At 37.3% G+C, this 21,915-nt stretch overlaps 1 protein-coding gene and 1 long non-coding RNA gene across 4 annotated transcripts in view; both read right to left on the bottom strand.

The window, feature by feature from the left end:
* Positions 1–21,915, bottom strand: part of nebl (nebulette) — a 118,891-nt gene that overhangs the window by 38,652 nt on the left and 58,324 nt on the right. The window lies entirely within an intron of this gene.
* On the bottom strand, positions 9,738–14,766 carry LOC134002073 (uncharacterized). Its single transcript, XR_009927573.1, has 3 exons — positions 14,750–14,766; positions 10,472–10,582; positions 9,738–9,826 (listed from the first exon to the last, which is right to left on the bottom strand). It is a non-coding gene; the product is annotated as an uncharacterized LOC134002073 (long non-coding RNA).

Below are 21,915 nucleotides of genomic sequence, written 5' to 3'. Positions count from 1 at the left end.
ACCATTAAAAAGATGGAAGGAAGGAAGGAAGGAAAGAAGACAGGAAGGAAAGAGGGAAGGAAGAAAGGAAGAGAGGAAGGAAAGTGGGCCGGATTGGACTATTTAATTCAGTTATTTATTTAATTATTTTTATCTATTTAATTATTTATTTTCACTTATTTTATTTACATTTTTAAGCATTTTTTATTTTCTCTTGCGTGCATTGGTCTCCACTTTTGTCTTTGTTTTTATTCCTTTTATTATTATTATTATTCTTTTTTTTTTTAAATTATCAGATTGTCAATCAACTCACTGTAAAGCACTTTGAACTCCACTAGTCTGTATGAAAGCTGCTATATAATCAATAATCAATAAAAGTTGGGGGACAAAAGTTGGATTTTGAGAAGCAGAGAGGACACTGTTGTAGTTAAGTAACCAAACATAAAGAAGGAGAGAATAGAGAGAGAGAGAGAGAGAGAGAGAGAGAGAGAGAGAGAGAGAGAGAGAAATAAAAAGATAAATAGATGAAGAAAGTTAAAGAGGTAAACATGTGAGAGATAAACAGACTCACTTCACTCTGCAGTTCAGCAGCTTCTTTAGCGTGTTTGGTCTCCAGAGTTTCAGCCAGTTTAGAGTAAAGAGACGACGATGCCTGCTGCTTCGCTGCCTCCTTATACTTCACCTGAGACACACACACACACACACACACACGCACACGCACACACACACACACAGTCAGTAAATAACCACACTGATATATTAAATAAATGAAATATTAAACGTACCACAATCCTGAAACTTTTCTTCTACTGAACGTCTAAAAATGTCTTCAGCAGCGAGCGTTATCAGCTCTGCATCCTATTGGTCGTTGTCATAGCGACCACGCTGTGACATCAGCAGCAGGCTTTATCAGCTGTTGTCCAATCGGATTTCAAATTTTAGGTTTTAAGGTCTTGTTGCTGACACATTTAAAACTGTGATAAATCAGAGATAACTAAGAGATCCGACACATTTATGGATGTTTAGGTTTGTAATAGTGTGTGTGTGTTATTTAGTGTGTATATTGTTCATTAGTGTTTATTAGCTGAGAGTCTGCAGAGTTAAATCCAGACCTCCTTTATCTGTGAGCTGTCTGTCACCTGACACGCTGCCAGATGATCTCAACCAGCAACACGTTTAACATCACACATAGAACACATACAGCGGCTACAGGAATATACTGAGACTGCTGACATTAGAGGAACATATGGAAACAAGCTGCTGTAATTAATGAGGTATTTATATCCTGTTATCATGTTGGATGTTTAAACATGATTAAAGATCCCAACTTTTCCAACCAGAGCTCCAACATGTATGGATGTGATTTGAGAAGTTGAACATTTGGAGTAAAGAAGGAGAAAAAAAGAAGTGAAATCCTTAAAGAGACAGGAGCTTAAAACGGCCTGTTAACATACAGAGGCTGAACTGAGCGGCTGCATAAAGGACCAGTAGAAGATAAATAAGGAGTTTTTAACTGGAAATCATGCAAAGATATTCCAGTAGAGACACAGAATATTAATATAGAGCTGGAGATGTGCACCTTACACACAAAAAAAATCACAAATAACATCGTATTGAAAGGATGTGGATAGTGATTATGATGCAGCAGGCCCTTAAAAAAACATTACATTTACTTACTATATAAGCTGTAATGTTGTGTCTCATTGAAATATAATGAAAATAAATAACCATAGCATTTAATAAAGCATGCCTACTTTACACACTGTAAAAAAAATGAATGTAAATATTTAAAAAGGACTTGATTGTTCATGCAAATCTACTGCACTAACTTCCACATCAATGTTAGCCGATTTATATTGTTTGTTGTGCTGTTGTTGTTGTTTGTGTCTTGTAAGGGTTTCCTTGAGTGCTTTGAAAGGTGTCTTTGATTTAAAAAAATGCATTATTATTATTATTATTATTATAACTGTCTATCCAGTTCATTTCTTCTGGAGCTGAGACGACTTATACTGACACGAGGAATCATGTGAAAAATGTGAAGAATATTCAATAAAAACATCCTCGAGCTGCTTTTGAGCATTGCCCCTTTAAGAAACTACATCTTAAAGCCAACGAGCATGGAGGAGAGGACAGTAACGTCAGAGTTTCTCACCTCGCTGTGAGTCTCGGCCATCTCTTTAATAAACTGAGTCTCCAGAGTTTCAGGCAGCAGAGAGAACAACGTGTTGGGCAGATCTTCTTTGTCTTGCTTGTACTTCACCTTAAAAGAGAGAGAGAGAGAGAGAGAGAGAGAGAGAGAGAGAGAGAGGGGAATAAATACAAAATATTAAAACTATTACACTGAAAGAAACGAGTGAAGAAAACATATGAATGAGTGAATAGAAACGTAGCATCACTGCACCTCGCTCTGGATCTCTGACATCTGTTTGGCAAAGTGCATGTCTGCTGTCTCAGGGAGGAGGTGATACAGAGCGGAGGATGCTTCCTTCTTACAGCCCTCTTTATATTTCAGCTGCATCACACAAACAAAACAAACAAACATTTTTTAAAAACATTGCAGGACAAAAAAGGATCAGAGTCGATGCAGCAGAACCAGATATTATCTTCTTTATTTCACACACTCTTCTGTAAATGAAGTAGATAATAAATGAACTAAACTAAGTCAATGTAGAGATATTAACTAATGTTTGAGAGGCACATATAGGTGAAAAAAATCAGTTTTAAAGCTGCATGACTTCCTGAGTTAAGAGGAAAAATGAGCCGTTGAGGATTTAATCTATTGACTGAAATCTTAGAGAGAAAAGTTGTTTTTTTCTGCAGATTTCAGAGCAATACAAGTTTTCTTAAAGGCTGCTTAAGATCTGAACTTACACTTTTAATTCATTTAAAAGAAACCAGCTCAAAACACAGTCACATTCATATTTATTCTTTATCTTTGCACTAAATGTTACCTGATTTATATTGTTTGATGTACTGTTTTATGTGCTTTGAAAGGCACCTTTAAATAAAATGCATTATTATTATTATCATTATTAAAAACAATATATGTTTAGACAGGTAACCTCACATTTAAAGACATTTAAATATGATTAAAAGTGTTAAATTGGATATAAAATCAAGCCAAACTAGAATAAAACAGGAGTATAAAACGTTACAGTGCATCCAGAACACATTGCTGTTTTCTGTTTTGTGAGGTAACATTTTATTTTTGGAGCAGCCTCCTCCTGCACAGACATGACGGCTGTGGAGGAGACGCTATGAGACAGCTCAGCATGGACCAACATTCAGGGAGGAAACTTAAAAGGTCACGAAGAAAAAAAGAAAAACTGTAATTATGCAGCAGTTTGACTGTGTGTGCTGCAGCTTTGGACCAGATGCTGCTCTGTGATGTTTACTTTCTATCAACGTCTACATGAAAGAACTGTTGTTATGTTGTTTAAATGTTAATAATAATGACCAGAATTTGTTTTTTTTTAATCGATGGGTATCAGAGCAAAATCAACACTTCCAGAGTTTCAATCATCAGCTTCTTAACCTTCGTGTCGTCCTCCCGGGTCAAATTCATCCCTTGCTTCCTTCCGTCCTCCCTCCCTCCTTCTTTCTTTCCTTCCTTCCTTTCCTTCCTCCCTTCTTTCTTCCCTCCCTCCTTCTCTCTTTCTTTCCTCCCCCTACCTTCCCCCCCTACCTTCTTTCCTTCCTTCCTCTTTTCCTTTATCCCTCCCTCCCTCCTAACTGCCTTCCTTCCTTCATTTTGTCCTTCCTCCCTTCCTTCTTTCCTTTCCTCCATTCCTTCCTCGCTCCTTTCCTTCCTTCCTTCCCTCCTTCTTTCTTCTTTCCTCCCTTCCTTCCTTCCTCCCCCCCCTCCTTTCCTTCCTTCTTCCTCCCTTCCTTCCTTGACTCGACAACAGGATGGTTAAGGCTGCTGCGTTCAAGGACTGCTACGTTAAAATCAGTTTTAATAATAAAAAGTAAAAAGCTTTTAATCACCTGACTCTGCAGCTCCGTCACCTCCTTGGCGAGTTGAGTCTGCAGCGTTTCGGGGAGCGTGGAGAACAGAGAGGACGGCTGCTCCTTCTGCATCTCCTCTTTGTACTTCAGCTGCAGGGACGACAGGAGAGGAAAGGCTCAGGAGGAGTTTATGTTTTCAGATTATTAAAGTTTAGTTTAGTTTAGTAGGATCCTCATTAGTCATTAGGGCAACAGCTACTCTTCCTGAAGTCCAGAGTTAACACAGAAAAACCCACAATATTATATAAAGAAAGAGAAAAGAGAGTAACAATATATGTTCAAAGCATAGAGGGGAAAACACAGACTAGAAAGAGGAAAAACAAATATAAAATCAGACAAATTTAGACAAGATTGTAAAAGAAAAGTAAAGTAAAGAAAGAAAAAGTGTAACAATTCAAATATGGCAAATTTTAAAGGAATGTTACTTTAGTCTTTTAAGACACCGTCACTATTTACTATTTTCTTTTTGGCTTTTTTTGACCCCATGTTTTAACCAAATCTATATTGATTCAGACACTTCTTCATTATTTTTAAAACATTATTATACTTGTAAGGTCCTAAAAATGATATAAAGCATAAAAAAAAATAGCCAAACTGGGATTATGTATAAATCAAAGATCAAATTTAGGTTAAGGTTAAAACAGAGAGCGTTTTAAAGTCACTCTTACTTCCTTTATTTTATTTATATCCTGTTAAAATAAAGAGATGTTGGAGGTGGGACACAGTACAGAGAGTTTAAACCAACCAGGAATCTATTTTAGGAGAGAAACATGTTTTTATTTTAAGTAACAGATGGACGAGAGAGGATGTTTATTAAAGAGTTATGAAAGGTTTAATTGGTTGAGATTGTAATTTATGCCCATTAGAGCAGGATGATGTCACCATGTCACAGGACGTGAGGTCATGTGAGGTCATGTGATGTGGACGTTACCTGGCTCTGGATCTGTGAGGCCTGCTTAGCGTGTTGAGTGTCCAGAGTTTCAGCCATCACAGAGTACAGAGAGCTGCCAGCGTCCTGCCGTCCAGACTTCTTATATTTACTCTAGAAAAAAAGAAAAAGACAACAAACATTTAAAGACTTAAAAGCTGCTGCAGGAAATATATTTTACAATGAAACAGTTATTTTTACATGTTGTTATTTATTTAAAGGAGACAGGAAGGAAAGATGGAAAAAATTAAAGAAGGAAGGAAGTGAAGAAGAGCAGAAGGAAGGAAGGAGGGAAGAAAATAGGGAAGGAAGGAAGAAAGGGAGGACGGTAGGAAGGAAGGAAGGAAGGAAGGAAGGAAGGAAGGAAGGAAGGAAGGAAGGAAGGAAAAGAAGGATAGAAGGAAAGTAGGAAGGAAAAGAAGACAGGAGGGAAAGTGGGCCAGATTAAACCCCTCGGCGGGCCTGTTCTGGCCCACGAGCCTCATGTTTGACCTCACTTTTAGAGCATTACCTGTCAATCACATTAAATCACACAAACAAGCTTTATCCTCATTTATCTTCAGATTAACTTAAAAAAAGGAACAATTTTATTAATGTATCTATAAATGCATGAATTCATTTCCTTTTAAAGCTTTACTAACAGTCCTCTTCCCTCTTCCCTCTTTCCTCTTCCCTCTTTCCTCTTTCCTCTTTCCTCTTCCCTCTTTCCTCTTTGCTCACCTCACTCTGCAGCTCTGACACAGTTTTATGGAACTGAGTGTCGATGGTTTCGGGCAGCTGGGAGTACATACTCTGAGGGAGACACCTCTTCCCTTCCTCTCTGTACTTTATCTACGAGCCACAGGACAGAAAAACACACACTTAATGATCAGATAACATGACGTCAATAATAAGCAGCAAAATATATTCAACAACTGGAATTCATACAGATGTGCTGCTTGGTTTCCAATAATAAAGGAATAAGGGATTGTTGGGTTTAATCAGAGCTGTTATTTTCCTATTTTACCTTTAATTAGTAACATTTATTAACTGAGATCTTCCCAAAAAACTTTCTAGAATATTTTAATCACATTAAATCACATTTTAATATATCATATTTTCTCTGCTGTGATTTTTTACAACTTTTTTTCCACCTAGCAAATTTTTTCCCCACAAAATTGAATAAATAAATAAATAAAATATGAAAAAAAAGTTTTGTCAGGATTGTTTATCTAAGATTCTTTTAAACTTTTTTCCATCTACCAAAGTTTTTTTTTCTTTAGTTTTTAAAAAAACCTGTTTTCACAAAAAAAAAAAAAAAAAAATCACACCTTAGAAAAAAAAAAAAATTGAGTTATTAACACAGGAGTAAAAATATCAGACATAAAAATTGGATGTCCAGAAAAAACAACAACTATCTCACTGTCCTCTCTGAGCTTCCGTACGGTTGTTAAAAGGTGATTTAAAGACTTCACTGTGAGGTTTTAGTTTCTAACCTGACTCTGCATTTCAGTGAGCTCTCGGGCAAACTGCGTCTCCATGGTGTCGGGAAGCTGGTGGTAAACGGGACACGACAAATCCTTCCTGACAGCCTCTTTATACAAAACCTGTGAGATACAGAGAGGGGGAGGGGGGAGGAAGGAGAGGGGGGGCAGAGCGAGGAACGAGATGTTTAAAATGATGCAACAAGGCTGCGACACTGCTAAAGACACTGAGCAGCCTTTAAGAGACTTAAATGGTGCAAAAAATCAGCTTTTCTATGTTTAAAAAGATGCAAAACTCAGATACTTGAATTATAAGTATAGTGAAAGGTGTGTGATGTGGTGTAAATGCATCTTGTGTGTGTGTGTGTGTGTGTGTGTGTGTGTGTGTGTGTGTGTGTGTGTGTGTGTGTGTGTGTGTGTGTGTGTGTGTGTGTGTGTGTGTGTGTGTGTGTGTGTGTGTGTGTGTGTACCTGACTCTGCAGCTGTGAAGCCTCTTTAGCGTGTTGCGTCTCCAGAGTTTCGGGCAGTTGATGATACAGAGACGTCGATGCTTGTTTCTTACTGGCTTCTTTATATTTAACCTGAAAGACACAAACGACACGACTGAGCTCAAAGCTACAAGATCAGAAAACTAAGAAGTAAGTTTGTAACACTGGTGATTTCCTCCAAAGCAGCACAGTGGTGACAATATTTAAGACCCCAAAAAAAGACACAATTAAGAACGTAGTCAGGATTTCAGGAAGGTAAAAGTCAAACATCCATCACAGAATCTCTAAAATTGTATTTATTCAGGTAGAAGTTTAATTATATTTCCCGAAAGTTGTATTTAAAAGGAGAAGACAATGTATAAAGCTAAACTTAACTCTTATTGAAACTTGAATATTGAAATTTATATTATTTTCAATGAATGTATGAGTGCACAAGAAACATAAGATACTGTGTATGGTAAATGGTAAATGTGGAGCTGCCTTCTTTTTTTTTGGTCTACTTGTTGATTGTTTTTGTCTGTTTTTTGTTTTTTTTCCTGCAACTTTCTCAGTGACTGAATTCATTGTTGCAGTTGAAATTAATAAAAAATTAAATTACAAAAAAATAAAGGTGCCTTCAAATTAAATGCATTATTATTAGTAGTAGTAGGAAGTGACCTAAAGGTTGTCAAATTTAGATAATCTGATTCAAAAAACACTGGAATAAGCCTCAAAAACAGCTGCTCTCTGCATGTTTTTAGCTGTAGAATTTAAACTCAACTATTCACGGCCGCAGTAGAACTTTTGGATTAAATTACTGACTGTATTTCACCACTAAGATCATATTTAACTATTCTTCTAGTATGAATCTCAGTTAATACAGGGTCTATTTTTCATGGTTCAGCTTGTTTTTTCTTTCTTCCTCATTTCTTAATGTTATATTATTATTAAAATAAAGCTTTAATTGGCTTCATCACCTTCTCTACACAGAGACTCAGAGTCAGAGAAAGAACAACTTTATTCATCTTTTATGAATGTGCTGCATGATATAAAGTCTTCATGTTATTCTGTTAGAGTCTGACATGAACTGGACTTTAAATATTGGGTCTACAGCCTGAACTCACCTCACTCTGCATGTCTCTGAGCTCTTTAGCGTGTTGAGAGTCGATGGTGTCGGGAAGCACAGCGTAAAGATTCACACTCATCTCCTTCTTACCTTCTTCTTTATATTTCACCTGGTGATGAAACAAAATACAGTCAGAATTATATAGAATAAAAACACACGTTGACTCATTCTTACACTCAGAAGTTAGTTTATAAATCAACATTTCAGGATGTAGAAGAGGAATAAAAAGAAAAGAACGATTCGAGGTCAATGTGAGAGAAAATAAGATGATAAAAATGTAATAAAAATAGATTTAGGATCTAAAATAAAAATCTATTACAAAATAAAGAAAGAGAAACTAAACAAAAAAAGGGAATAAGAGAAAAACTTTATTAAAAGTTAGAGCAAAAATCTAGGTTAAAAAGTAAAATTAAATAAAAGAGATAGAGTTTAATAAAAGCTACATTAATGACTAAAAGGAGATTAAAAAGACAAAATAAACTGAGACGAATAAAATTGATGAGAAGATAAAAATATAGAATGATAGTAATAATGAAATAACATTAAATAAAGTAGAATAAAATAAAGCCGGAGTTGAGTTTAATTTAAATGTTCTGACAGCTGAGAGAAAATAATCACATTAAACACATAAGCAGAAACATTCCTGTGAAGGGTTAATAAACTTTAATGTACCTTTTCCAATCAAACATTGATATATAAAGACTTTATTAACTCGTTACCTAATAAATCTGATAACTGAAGTCCAGTTTTGGAACAAACAACCAAAGAGAAACATTTCATACCTCACTGAACATCTCCGACTGCTGTCTGGCGAACTCAGTGTCGTTGGTTTCTGCCATCAGGTGGAACAGACTAGTCGAGTCCTTCGTCTGACTCTGTTTGTACTTCAGCTGCAGCAAAGAGGGTTAAAACACGTCCGATATGGATCAATTTAACTGATTTAAGTTCAATACTGTAAATATTTATGCAGTTTAAACTCCAAGAGACAAGAGAACAAGATGAAGGGAAGAAGAACATAATAAGATAATTCAAACTTTGGGTTTTCTTTGTTCAAGCTTCTCTGAGACATTTACAGATCTGTTGTTTTAGTCAGATAAACATTTTCAAACAGGCTTAAAAAGTTTCTACTGTCTTAAAAACCAAGTAAATCTACACCAGGCAGATAAAATAGTCCTTCAATAATCTAAAAAAGTTAGTTTAAAGTTGAGATGGAATAAAAAAAAGTCTTAATTTTGTGCATTTATTGAACATAAAACACAACAAAAAAACACAAACAAAAAAAATCTATGTCTTTGTCTTCTTATATCAAAATTCAACCATGTTTTCTTCCTGTAAAATAAAATATAATGTTAGCTTATAATGTGTGATGACGTAGACTCAAACCAACCAGTTTCAAACTCAAGTGAACTTTATTTTTGGAAGTTTTTAAACAACTTCTAGAGAATCATCACCATCCATGGACAGGAGTAGCTGAGAGTAAATGAAAGACAGGAGGACAGACTTTGGGTGTGTGTGTGTGTGTGTGTGTGTGTGTGTGTGTAGGTGTGTATTTGTGTGTGTGTGTGTGTGTGTGTGTGTGTGTGTGTGTGTGAGAGAGTGAGTGAGTGAGTGAGTGAGTGAGTGAGTGAGTGAGTGAGTGAGTGAGTGAGTGAGTGAGTGAGTGTGTGTGTGTGTGTGTGTGTGTGTGTGTGTGTGTGTCTGTGTGTAGGTGTGTGTGTGTGTGTGTGTGTGTGTGTGTGTGTACCTGACTCTGCAGCTGTGAAGCCTCTTTAGCGTGTTGAGTCTCCAGAGTCTCGGGTAGAGTCGAGTACAAACAGCTCGTCGTTCCTTTCTTTCCCGCTTCTTTGTATCTCATCTGAAACAGAACAACAACCAATAATGTACTTAATGTTTAGTTTAGATAAAAAGCACCTCAAATACACACATAGAATAAATAAAGTAAATAATCATCTTGTTTTCTTCTCCTCTAGAAACAGTAACAGAAAGATCGAAGAGCTGTCAGCTGAAGCACTAGTTTATATAACACCGACCGTCTTTACATTAAGCTTTTAGAATAGATCCCTACTTACATAATACCTGTTTCTAGTTTATAACTGGTTTCATACCTTAAATTTCAATTTAATTGGTCACTTGTAACTCTTAATTAATAATTAACTGTTTAGCAATAAGACTAAAATGCTGTTGAATCAAATGAAACATATAAAGTTCAGTATCATCTGCATATCTGTGATTTATTCTGGATTCATCAACCTGGAATCAGCTTTTAAATATATACAGTAAAGCTTTTTATGTGTTTTTTAAGAATATCTTGCTAAGGCCTGCTTTAAAATATATTCAATGCATTAAAACTACACAGTACTTTAATTTGTCTGCCTTCATAAAACAAACTTTTAGTCTTTCCAGATGCTTTAGTGCTGCAGGGTTTTACTTTGTTTGCAGACACTTGTAGATAAAGTTAGGTGTCATTTTGATGTATTAATTAAATATTTGCCTCCCTCACCTCACTCTGCAGCTCAGACACAGTCTTAGCAAATTGAGTCTCTGCTGTTTCTGGGAGCTGAGAGTATAAACTCTGAGAGCGGCTCTTCTTCCCGTCCTCCTTGTATTTGTTCTGAAAGAGAAAGAGACGTGAAAACAGATGAGACTGATTTGCTGATGCTGAACTTATGAAACAGATCATGAATACAGTTTATTTATCATTTTAATAAAAAAAACTGTGTGCTTGTTTGTGAAACTGTTACATTAATGCAGTAGGGGTGGGGGGGGGAAATCAATACAGCATAGTATCGTGATATTTTGCATGACAATATTGTATCAATACACAGACGCCAGCATATTGCAATATATTTAAAACCGGAATAATATTGTATCGTGATAATACTGTATCGTGGAGCCTCTGGTGATTCCCACCCCTATAATACAGTCAGTTTATAGCAGGTGGGGAGTTCAGGTCCTCTGAAATGAAGCCAATGCGGAAGTAACTTAAAACTGCATTCTATCAAAAGGCCACCAGGGGGCGACCGTTTTGGTGTCAAAAGGACTTCCGTCTCTATACAAGTCAATGGAGAATTCACCAACTTCTCACTTGATTTCTAACCTCAGTAAACGTTTTCAAAATGTGTTTATGGTCTCAATCGCTAGTTTAAAGCCTTCTTCAATGCAGTATGATGTTCATTTGGGACATTTTGGCCTCCCTGATTTTATATGTGACGATAAAGCAGGGTATGCATTAGGGCGTGGCTACGTCGTGATTGACAGGTTGATTGGTTCACAGGTTCAGGAGGGCGCCTCATGCTCCTCCTGATGCCCATATAAGTAGAATCCCTGTTTTTATTTTTCCCAGCATGCACCGGAAATTTTCAAGATGGCGCTGCTCGGATCCGAGCAGCAGTCCACAAACCAATGGGTGACGTCATGGATGTTACGTCCATTTCTTATATACAGTCTATGGTTTATAGTCACTTTACATTAAAACGATCTAGATCGACACACTGAGATGTACAGATTTGAGATTTGGAGGGAATAATTGTAATCAGATTAGTGTTTGGTTTCAATATAAGAGTTGAAACTGGGAGATAAAGAGTTGGTTTTGGTGGAATTTGAATTTCAGTCACCTTTTTATGACTGAAAAGAAAGAAAATTTAAAAAATGTTTGGCATTTCCTACCAGGGATGAATAAATTGCTGTATTATTCATAATTTTATATATATCTAAATCTGAGCGTCTACAGCTGTGCATCCTCCTTAAATCTCTTCAGGGTCACAATAGGACAAAGAAAGTTTATTTTCCCTGCACCCTAAAAAGCATAGTTACCCCTCCATCTCCCCTCTCTCCCCGAACATCAGATAAGGTTAATGCTTCTTACTGAATGCACATTTCAAACAGCCTGCGATGCCCCTTTGATCCTGTTCCTGATGCTAATCTGGCCTGTGATGAGCGTCTACGGTATAAACATCAGACAGCATTGGATAATGGCTCGGTGATTATTTATAACTAATCAAACAGCATTCTTCTTCCTGCAGCTCTCTCCAGTTATTCTGAGGAGACTCCAGCTCTCGGCTGAAGCTCATCCAGGATCCTGCGTGACGGAGATCTCGTGTTTATTTCATCTCATTCAGCGTGAAGTTACAACGTAATTCCCCACGTTAGTTAGTTAACTTTCTTTTAGTTTATTTGTGCTTCTTTATTTAAACTCAGCTCTATTAGCTCAGTTTATTTGACTAAATCTCATATCTCAAATTTCATGCTACTGTACAATATCAAGTATTTCATGTACTTAAAATCTGTACAATAACAATATTAACTCAGGTATATTATCACTCAACACCAATTATAACTCTTCTACATAATGTCACGATTATTTTAAATATGTTTTATTATATATTTTCTTTACTACTATTGTTTATTGTCTTTTTATTGACGATATAAAATTAGATTTAAAAGCAGCATCAGGTTTGTTAAAATGTACATTTAGTATTTTTGTTGGTTTTATATCATTTGAAATGACATTTGCACCATTTTTTTACCAAAAGTAATAAAATGTCAAATGGTGTAACCACAAAAGAATGATACATATTACATATTGTATCCACCTAGAAAGAAAGAAAGAAAGAAAGAAAAAAAGAGGAGGAATAAGAGAAAGAAATAACACAAAGTTGGAGGAGAGAAAGAAAGACAAACAAGGAATAAGAGAAGAAAGAAAAAGTAAGAAAGAAACAAAACAAAGAAAGAAAGAAAGAAAGGAAAGAAAGAAAGAAAGAATTAGAAAGAAAGAAAGAAAGAAAGAAAGGAAGAAAGAAAGAAAGAAAGAAAGAAAGAAAGAAAGAAGTAAAGCAGTCAGGTTCCTGATCTCCATGGTTACCAGAGTAAATGTAATATTTAGAACAATTGTATTCCATTACCTTTATTTAATATAAAGTTATAATGTAAGATCATGCCAAACTAGTTGATATGGTGTTTTATTGACTATTTACTGTTTTTAAGCAAGTTGAATTATTTGGTACAAAGTTTTTATGGTTACACCACTTAGACATTTTTGCCATAATCCTCTAATATATTCTCTCTAAATGGATTAAAAGCAGAAATTTGATGCTGGGTCCACAAAAAAAGAATGTGTGCAAGTTATTCATACGTTTATTTTATCATTTTAACCCTTTAAATTTAAACTAAACCACATGGACACAAACAAGCATCATTAACCCTTCATCATTTTACAGGATAAGGCTGCTTTGTTTCTTATAATCAACTCAGTACTTTCTCATTTCTCCTCTCTCTCTCTCTCTCTCTCTCTCTCATCTCTCTCTCTCTCTCTCTCTCATCTCTCTCCTCTCTCTCTCTCTCTCTTCATCTCTCTCTCTCTCTCTCTCTCTCTCTCTCTCTCTCTCTCTCTCTCTCTCTCTCTCAGCTCAAAGCACATCATTTCCTACTGAAGATGTAAACACATCCTAAATATATAGTTTCATTTTTACAGAGAGGTTCATTAATCCCTGAAAACAAGCTGGAGGAAACGGAAAGCATTTTGTCGTTGGACTATTTTCAGCAGCGTATTAATCCTCATTTTGTGCTCTACAAGACGAGCTGTGATTTATGGCACAGCTAAGGGGGATCCTAACAAACAAACAAATAAATAAATAAATAAATAAAGTGAGTATTTCTAGCAGCAGGACAGTGTCTGTGTGTGGGAGTCAGAATAAAGTACAGTGTGTTGTTCATGGTGAGGAAGGAAGATGTTACCCAGTGCAGCTTAATAGCAATTGTTGGTTTTGGTCTCCTCATGAGATGCTTTGACAGAATATGAGCAGATATATCCCTTAATGTAAAGCTAATCTCTTCATGCATGGGTTTCCTCCTATAGAGCTAAAGGTTATGCATGTAAGTTTAGTTTGTGATGCTCCTGTGAGGCGATGTGTTGGGTGTAGCTCTTCTCTTCCTTGCAGGTGAAGAGCTGAGGCTAAATGCAGTAACTCAGAGCACTTAGGCTGAGATCTCCCTGCTGACTATCTCTCCTCTGCTTCTCCTCACATGCACCATCACTGGTTTGGTTTGGTTTGGTTTGAGGTTACGCAGCTTCAGTTGTAGTTATTCTGCTTTCTGCACATTACAACACTTTCACACACACATATTCATGCATCCATCACCCAGCCTTAACACTACCGATGCCACTGATGTTCACACCTCACACTTTAGTTACTTTTAATTTGACTTTATCTTGATTTAAATAAATATATTTTGTTAAATGTCTGTCATGGTCTGTCTGTCTATTGTGGCTGCTTGGGCCGAGGCATAAGAACTTAAAGTCCAGCAGTAACATGGTTTAAATGTTTAAATTATCCTTAAACTGAGCTTTTCACAGCCTGAATGATGATACTGACATGAGAGTAAAAAATTAGACGCTGCTGTTGCATTGAAGGTATCAGTAAAAACATATTGTAAAGGCTCTCTATATTCTACATAAGTTTCTTTGGAAGTCTGTTTAAAAAAGATCATGTAATACGATTAAATGGAGCAGTTCCTTCAAAACTTGGTATGTTTTTATTATAATGAATCCCAAATTATATAGAGTTCAGTTTTTTATACATTTGAAATCACACTATTTTAAGTAGTAGCTTCCTATCTATTTAGTAAACTGATAGAAAATGTTCATCTTTTAGTAAAATGTTTAAACTCTTTCTCACCTCCTCTGATATCTTCTCTGATAACTGGAGACTTATGATTTATCTCACATCATGTACACAGTTCATGTGACTGAGGGATATTTTTTGGGCAGGTTTTCATTCACCTGGCTCTGCACATCAGTCATCTCTTTGGCGAAGTTGGTTTCTAAAGTGTCGGGCAGGGTTGAGTACAGAGAAGTGGACATCTCCTTCTTCCCACTCTCCTTGTATTTGATCTGCGAAACAGCAGCAGAAGAGGATAAATGAGGAGGACAGTTCAACTTGTAATCAAACTGACAGATTTGAAGTTAATATTCATGATGCAACCTCTCCCAGAGATCAGACAGGTGACAGCAGGAGCTAACGTTACCTCACTGAGCAGCTCTGCAGCCTCTTTAGCGTGCTGCGTCTCCATGGTGAGAGGCAGGAGGGAGTACAGGTTGGTCTGCACCTCCTTCTTACCCGCCTCCTTGTACTTCATCTGCAATTATGAATGAACGTGGTCACTTTCAATGTTAATGTGGTGGATTGTTTAATACACTCCAAGAAGCTTCAATGGAAATATCATTTTTTAAGACTTCTTTTCATCCTCTGAGAGCCTCGTTGACAAGCTTACCAAAGTACTCGTAACACTACTGAAGAACAGCAACACTTTGAGGCCTCTTTGGAGTACTTTTCTCAGTCTTGCTCTCATTTAATTTGAGTGCTATAATATTTTAAAAGGATCTGTTCATGTACCTCGCTCTGCAGCTCAGACAGCTGTTTGGCCAGCTGTGTCTCGGTGGTTTCGGGGAGCTGATGGTACAAACTGCTCTGATTCTTCTGCTTCAGACCTTCTTTATACTTCAGCTGCAGCAGAGAGACACAGAGCGGTTATGTGTTGATTCAGGTGTTTTTTCACTTTAACTGCAGATTGATGTTCATTTGAAAACAAGAAAATAAAAGCAGCAAAGGACCAAAAGGAGGAAGAAATATTACCTCACTCTGCAGGTTTGACGCCTCTTTAGCGTGCTGGCTGTCGATGGTTTCGGGCATCAGAGAATACAAGTTGATGTTCATCTCCTTCTTACCTTCCTCTTTGTTTCGGGCATCAGAGAATACAAGTTGATGTTCATCTCCTTCTTACCTTCCTCTTTGTATTTCACCTGAAACGTCAGAAATGTTGATTTTTGATCAGCAGATTCATCAAATAAAAGAAAGAAAATCCCTCGAGATCAGAGAGTCAAACTCATCTTCATTCAAGAACCACAAACATTATATGATCTCATGTGGGACGGAGCATTTAAAAGATGGAAGGAAGGAAGGAAGGAAGGAAGGAAGGAAGGAAGGAAGGAAGGAAGGAAAAATGGAAGAAAGGAGGGAAGAAAAGGTGGAAGGGAGGAAGGAAGCAAGAAAGGGAGGGAGGAAGGATAAATGGAAGGACAGAAGGAAGAGGGAAGGGAGGAAGGAAAGATGGAAGGAAGGAGGGAAGAAATGATGGAAGGGAGGAAGGAAGCAAACAGGGATGGAAGAAAGGACAGACAGACAGAATGAAGGAAAGAAGAAAGGGAGGAAGGACAGATGGAAGGAAGGAGGGAAGAAAAGATGGAAGGGAGGAAGGAAGGAAGAAAGGGAGGGAGGAAGGATAAATGGAAGGACAGAAGGAAGACGGAAGGGAGGAAGGAATGAGGGAAGAAATGGAGGGAAGAAAAGAGGGAAAGGAGGTAGGAAGCAAACAGAGATGGAAGAAAGGAAGGATGGAAGGACAGACAGAATGAAGGAAAGAAGAAAGGGAGGAAGGAAAGATGGAAGGAAGGACAGAAGGAGGGAAGGGAGGAAGGAAGGAAGGAAGGAAGGAAGGAAGGAAGGAAGGAAGGAAGGAAGGAAGGAAGGAAGGAAGGAAGGAAGGAATGAAGGAAGGAAGGAAAGCAGGACAGAAGGAAGAAAGGCAGTAAAGGAAAGTGGGCCAGATTGAACATTCTTCTGCTACTCTCTAGTTTCTTCTTCTTCTTCTGTGGTTTCTGTACCTCGCTTTGGAGCTCGGAGACTTCCTTAGCGTGCGTCGTCTCTATGGTAACCGGCATCAGCTGGAACAGACTGGAGGAGAGACCGTTCTTCAGAGCCGCTCTGTACTTCAGCTGCACACAAACAGGAGCATCAAACATTATCCAGCTTTAAAAGAAAGAGAGAAGGATGGATGGATGTGTGTCAGTGTGTGGGTGTGTGTTGATAATGTGTGTTTGTGTGTGTGTGTGTGTGTGTGTGTGTGTGTGTGTGTGTAGTATTTTTACCTCACTCTGCAGATCGGAGGCCTGCTTAGCGTGCAGCGTCTCCAGAGTCTCGGGCAGAGTGGAGTACAGAGAGCTGCACACGTCTTTCTTTCCTTTTTTATATTTCATCTAAAATGAATTACATGAGATGAAGTCAGAATCACAAGAAGAAGAAAACTGACATAACATTCATGAGGCTTTCTGTATGAATCCGAACACACAACAGACACCAGAAAACTGTAATTTAATAAATAAAAACAAAATAATTTAAGCTGCACTGCAGGGGGTGTAGAGGTATAAATAATCTGTGTCATGCAGTGAAGAAAATCACATTTTTTGAGTCTAAATTGATCCGTTTCAAACCTCAAACACACATCTGATGTTGAGTTTAAAGTTACGATCATTAATCCTTGAAACCAAACCCAGTTTTTGATGTTATTCAGCCCGCTCTCTTCAATCTACGTACAAATAACGTGACTTTGGACTTTCATATTGAATGCAGCACATACACCAATCCTTAATGTGAACCTCTTTCCTTTTATAAGGTGATTTGGGGCTCATTGGTTGGGAGGATGGTTGGATAATCAGCTGGGGAAAAAAACAGCTGAAGGGAGGGAGGGAGGGAGGGAGGAAGGAAGGAAGGAAGGAAGGAAGGAAGGAAGGAAGGAAGGAAAGAGAGAGGAAGAAAAGAAAGAGAGAAGGAGGGAGGAAGGACAGACGGAAGGAAGGAAGGAAGGAAGGAAGGAAGGAAGGAAGGAAGGAAGGAAGGAAGGAAGGAAGGAAGGAAGGAAGGAAGGGAGGAAAGAGAGAGGAAGAAAAGGAAGGGAGGAAAGAGAGAGGAAGAAAAGAAAGAGAGAAGGAGGGAGGAAGGACAGACGGAAGGAAGGAAGGAAGGACGGAAGGAAGGAAGGAAGGAAGGAAGGAAGGAAGGAAGGAAGGAAGGAAGGGAGGAAAGAGAGAGGAAGAAAAGAAAGAGAGAAGGAGGGAGGAAGGACAGACGGAAGGAAGGAAGGGAGGAAAGAAAGAACAGTCAAAACAGACAAGGTCAATTTGACCCGGGAGGCCGACACGAAGGTTAAAGGTACTTTATTTGTCACACACACAGTTACATACAGCATCCTAAAGTACTGGGATCAAGCTTTAAAATAAATGAATGAATGAGTTCCTGACCTCACTCTGCAGCTCAGAGACGGCTTTAGCAAACTGCATCTCCGTGGTCTCTGGCAGCTGAGAGTAGATACTCTGAGAGCGGCTCTTCTTCCCGCTCTCTTTGTACTTACTCTGTAAAAAAAAAAAAAGACACAATCAAAAACATGCAGCTTAAACTTCTCCTGACAGATTCCTTTGTTTTCCAGGTAAGATGAGCAGGATTGTGTGTCTTTGTGATGTCGCTGCATTAAAAGAAAACAAAGCTGCTAATCTTAAAAAAAGCTAAGAGTTTTTCTGCTTCTCTCTGCTCACATAAAGATAATAACCTGTTTCTCTTTGAGGGAGTAATCTGATCTTCTGGCTTCAGTTTGCATTTCTCATCTTTTTGCTTCGTCATTTTGTAATTTAAACAGTTTTCTTTTCATGCTCGGTGTTTGATGAGCTCGTCTTTGTGTCCTCGCAGATCGAGGCTGACGCAGAGCCGAGCCTCATTAACCAGAACTGCGTCTCTACCACGTTGTTTAAATTCAAGGCTGCAGCACAGATAACCTCTTTGATCCTTTTTCTGATGATAATTAAACTGGAGATGACCGATTCATGAGAGGAACATCAGAGGCCGATGACCTGCTGGGTGAAAAGCTTTGTGTTTCTGATCAGTGTTAAAGTTCAACGAAACATCACAACTCATTTAATCTGAAGATCGTCTCGTTAAGTTATATCAAGACTTTTTAGACACATGTCGAGCCATCGCATGTAACAACATCTAAACCAAAAAAAAAAATCGAATTTCATTTATTGTAATTTGATCCATCCTAATCTCATTTAATCTAATCTAATTGGATCTAATCTACTTTAATCTAATGTCATCTAATCTGAACCTGATTAAACTTAGTCTGATTGAATGTAATCTACTCTAATGTCATTTTATTTCTTCTCATCTAACCCTAACCTGATCAAATCTAATCAGATGATCTAATGTAATTTAAACTAATCGACTTTAATCTGATCTATATTAATCTTAAATCATTTTATCTAATCTAGTCTAATATAATCTTATTTTACTGTAATCTAATGTAATGTCATTTTATTGTATCTAATATAATCTTAATTTACTATAAAGTAATGTAATCTAAATCTAATATCATTTAATCTAATGTAATCCAATCAAATCTAATGTTATTTAATCTAATATAATCTCAATTTACTTAAAACTAATCTAATCTAAATCTAATCTAATATCATTTAACTGTAATCTAATGTAAAGTTATTTTATCTAATCTAATGTGATGTAATCTAATGTAATCTAATCTGTATGTTACCTGTAATGTAATCTACTGTAATCTAATGTAATGTAATCTACTGTCATGTAATGTAATCTAATCTAATGTAATCAAATGTAATCTACTGTAATCTAATCTAATCTACTGTAATGTAATCTAATCTAATATAATGTAATAACTGGTGTTTTTGTATGTCTGCACCTCGCTCATCATGTCCGTCATCTCTCTGGCGAAGTTGGTTTCAGTCGTGTCGGGCAGCGTAGAGTAGATGGAAGTGGACATCTCCTTCTTCATGCTGTCTTTGTACTTATTCTGTTAGAAGTTACAGAGAAACACACATGAAATAATCTATATCAGGACATTTATCAGCAGTTTGAAATCATATGAAGTTAATCTGTGTGGATTAAAAGCTGTAGTTGACCTCTCTGAGCAGCTCTGTGGCTTCTTTAGCGTGTTGAGTCTCCAGAGTTTCAGGCAGCAGAGAGTAGAGGCTGCTGCTCACTTCCTTCTTTCCTGCTTCTTTATATTTCACCTGCAGACATCACGATTAATGTTATTTGTTAAGCATTCATGTGTTATTGAATTCATTATCATATTTCTTAATAATAATAAGTTCAATTTATATAGCGCCTTGCACAAAGCCAAGGACGCTTTACAGAAAAAGGAAACAAAAAAACAAGATTAAAACAAAACTAAGCAGAAGAGGAGGAAGAGAAATGTTCATGGAAAAGAACATTTAATGTATGAAATTATTTTTTAAGTTGTCTGTGTACTTCCACGATCTGGAAAATTGAGATTTGATTCATATTTAAAGTCCCTACACCCACTTTTACTTTAACTATTTAAGTTGTGTATTACCAGTTTTCAAATGCCATAATGTGTAATTTTTTTTTTTTTTTTAACTTAAATTTTTATTGAAATTTTTCATCTCCACATGTAAACAACAAGGTATACATATACAGTAGATCCATGAATTACATTCTGCGTGTGGAGCAGTTGGAAAAATCAGATACAACTGAGAAAAAAGAACACAAAAAGGAAAAAAAAAAAAAGGAATAAGAAAAAAAGAAGTACAGCAGTCGTGGCTACATGTGTCCATTGTTAAATTACACTGTATACAGATCCAAGAGAAAAAATATGAATAAGACAGATTTCAGGTATTCCCAACTGTGTCCCATCGGGTCAACCATAATGTGTAATTTAAAGGAAACTCATTACTATACTTTAAAAAGCTACTTTACTCCATAAATTAAGGAACTTTGCTAATTGATGGACCATTTAAGTGACTATCTATTTTGATGGATTCTTGTTTCATACAGTAGCAACATATAACATGAATTTTAACATTTCTGTCCTCCCTCATTGTAAATTCATGAGTTATGATGGATGGAGTGGGAGTGTTATTGTGTTACATCTTATTTATATAAAAAATGTTACATAAATAAAGTGTTTAATTTAGGCAGGAATAACTCTAGTGTTGTGTGGTTTATCACACAGTAGCTCTGCCTTAGTAATCATGTTATTTTGGGGTTTTTAGTGGGTCTAATTTTTCCTGAGAGCTTTAAATGATGCTTCACAGAATTGAAGGAGCTCAGACTGAAGCCTGAGAGCAGCTCTGCAGAACACAGTTATTCACTGTCACAGCAGAGGAGAATATTTAGTACAACCTTCTTCATTTTGTTCCTTTATTAATGTTAAAGCTGCAGATTTATGCTGCTTCACTGCTGCTGCTGAGCTTTTACTGGGACTCTGAACTTAGAGACAGCAGAAACAAGATGATATTTCTCTTTCTCGTGAGATGTCAGAGGAGAGATGGTGTCTTTAACATCATTCTCACACAAACACACACACACACACACACACACACACACACACACACACACACACACACACACACACTACTGCCTTAATGCTCAGTTTTACATGTCAGCTTCATGTTGGAGCTGTATAACAGTTGATTTAACCCTCCTGTCGTCCTCCTGGGTCAAATTGACCCCGTCTGTTTCGACTGTTCCTTCTGTCCTTCCTCCCTCCCTCCTTCTTTCCTTCCCTCCTTCCTTCCTTCCTCCCTTCCGTCTGTCCTTCCTCCTTCTCTCTTTCTTTCCTCCCCCCTACCCTCCTACCTTCCTTCTTTCCTCGCTCCCTCCTGCATTCCTTCCTTATTTCCTCCATCCTTCCTTCTTTCCTTTCCTCCCTCCTTTCCTTCCTTCTTCATTCCTCCCTCCCTCCATCCCTCCCTCCTTTCCTTCCTTCTTCCTCCCTCCCTTCCTTCCTTGACTCGAGGACAACAGGAGGGTTAAACATGTACTAACTCAAGCTTCTGCTGCCATGTAGAACATCTGTCGTTAACTCTTAGTTTTGTGGTGTAACTTTAAATGTTTGGAGCCAAAGTTTCTGTTTAACATGTTTTTCAGTCTTGTTTTAAATCAGATTTGCATGTGTTAAGAAGCTGGAGTCCTGTTCATGTACCTCACTCTGCAGCTCAGACAGCTGTTTGGCCAGCTGTGTCTCTGTGGTTTCCGGTAGCTGATGGTACAAACTGCTCTGAATCTTCTGCTTCAGACCTTCTTTATACTTCACCTGCAGGAGACAGGAGCGTGAATGAATGCTAAT

Source organism: Scomber scombrus, chromosome 20 (genome assembly GCF_963691925.1).
Source record: "Scomber scombrus chromosome 20, fScoSco1.1, whole genome shotgun sequence".
NCBI classification, from domain to species: domain Eukaryota; kingdom Metazoa; phylum Chordata; class Actinopteri; order Scombriformes; family Scombridae; genus Scomber; species Scomber scombrus.
Note: the sequence above shows the minus strand (reverse complement) of the source record. Positions and strands in the feature narration are given on the sequence as shown.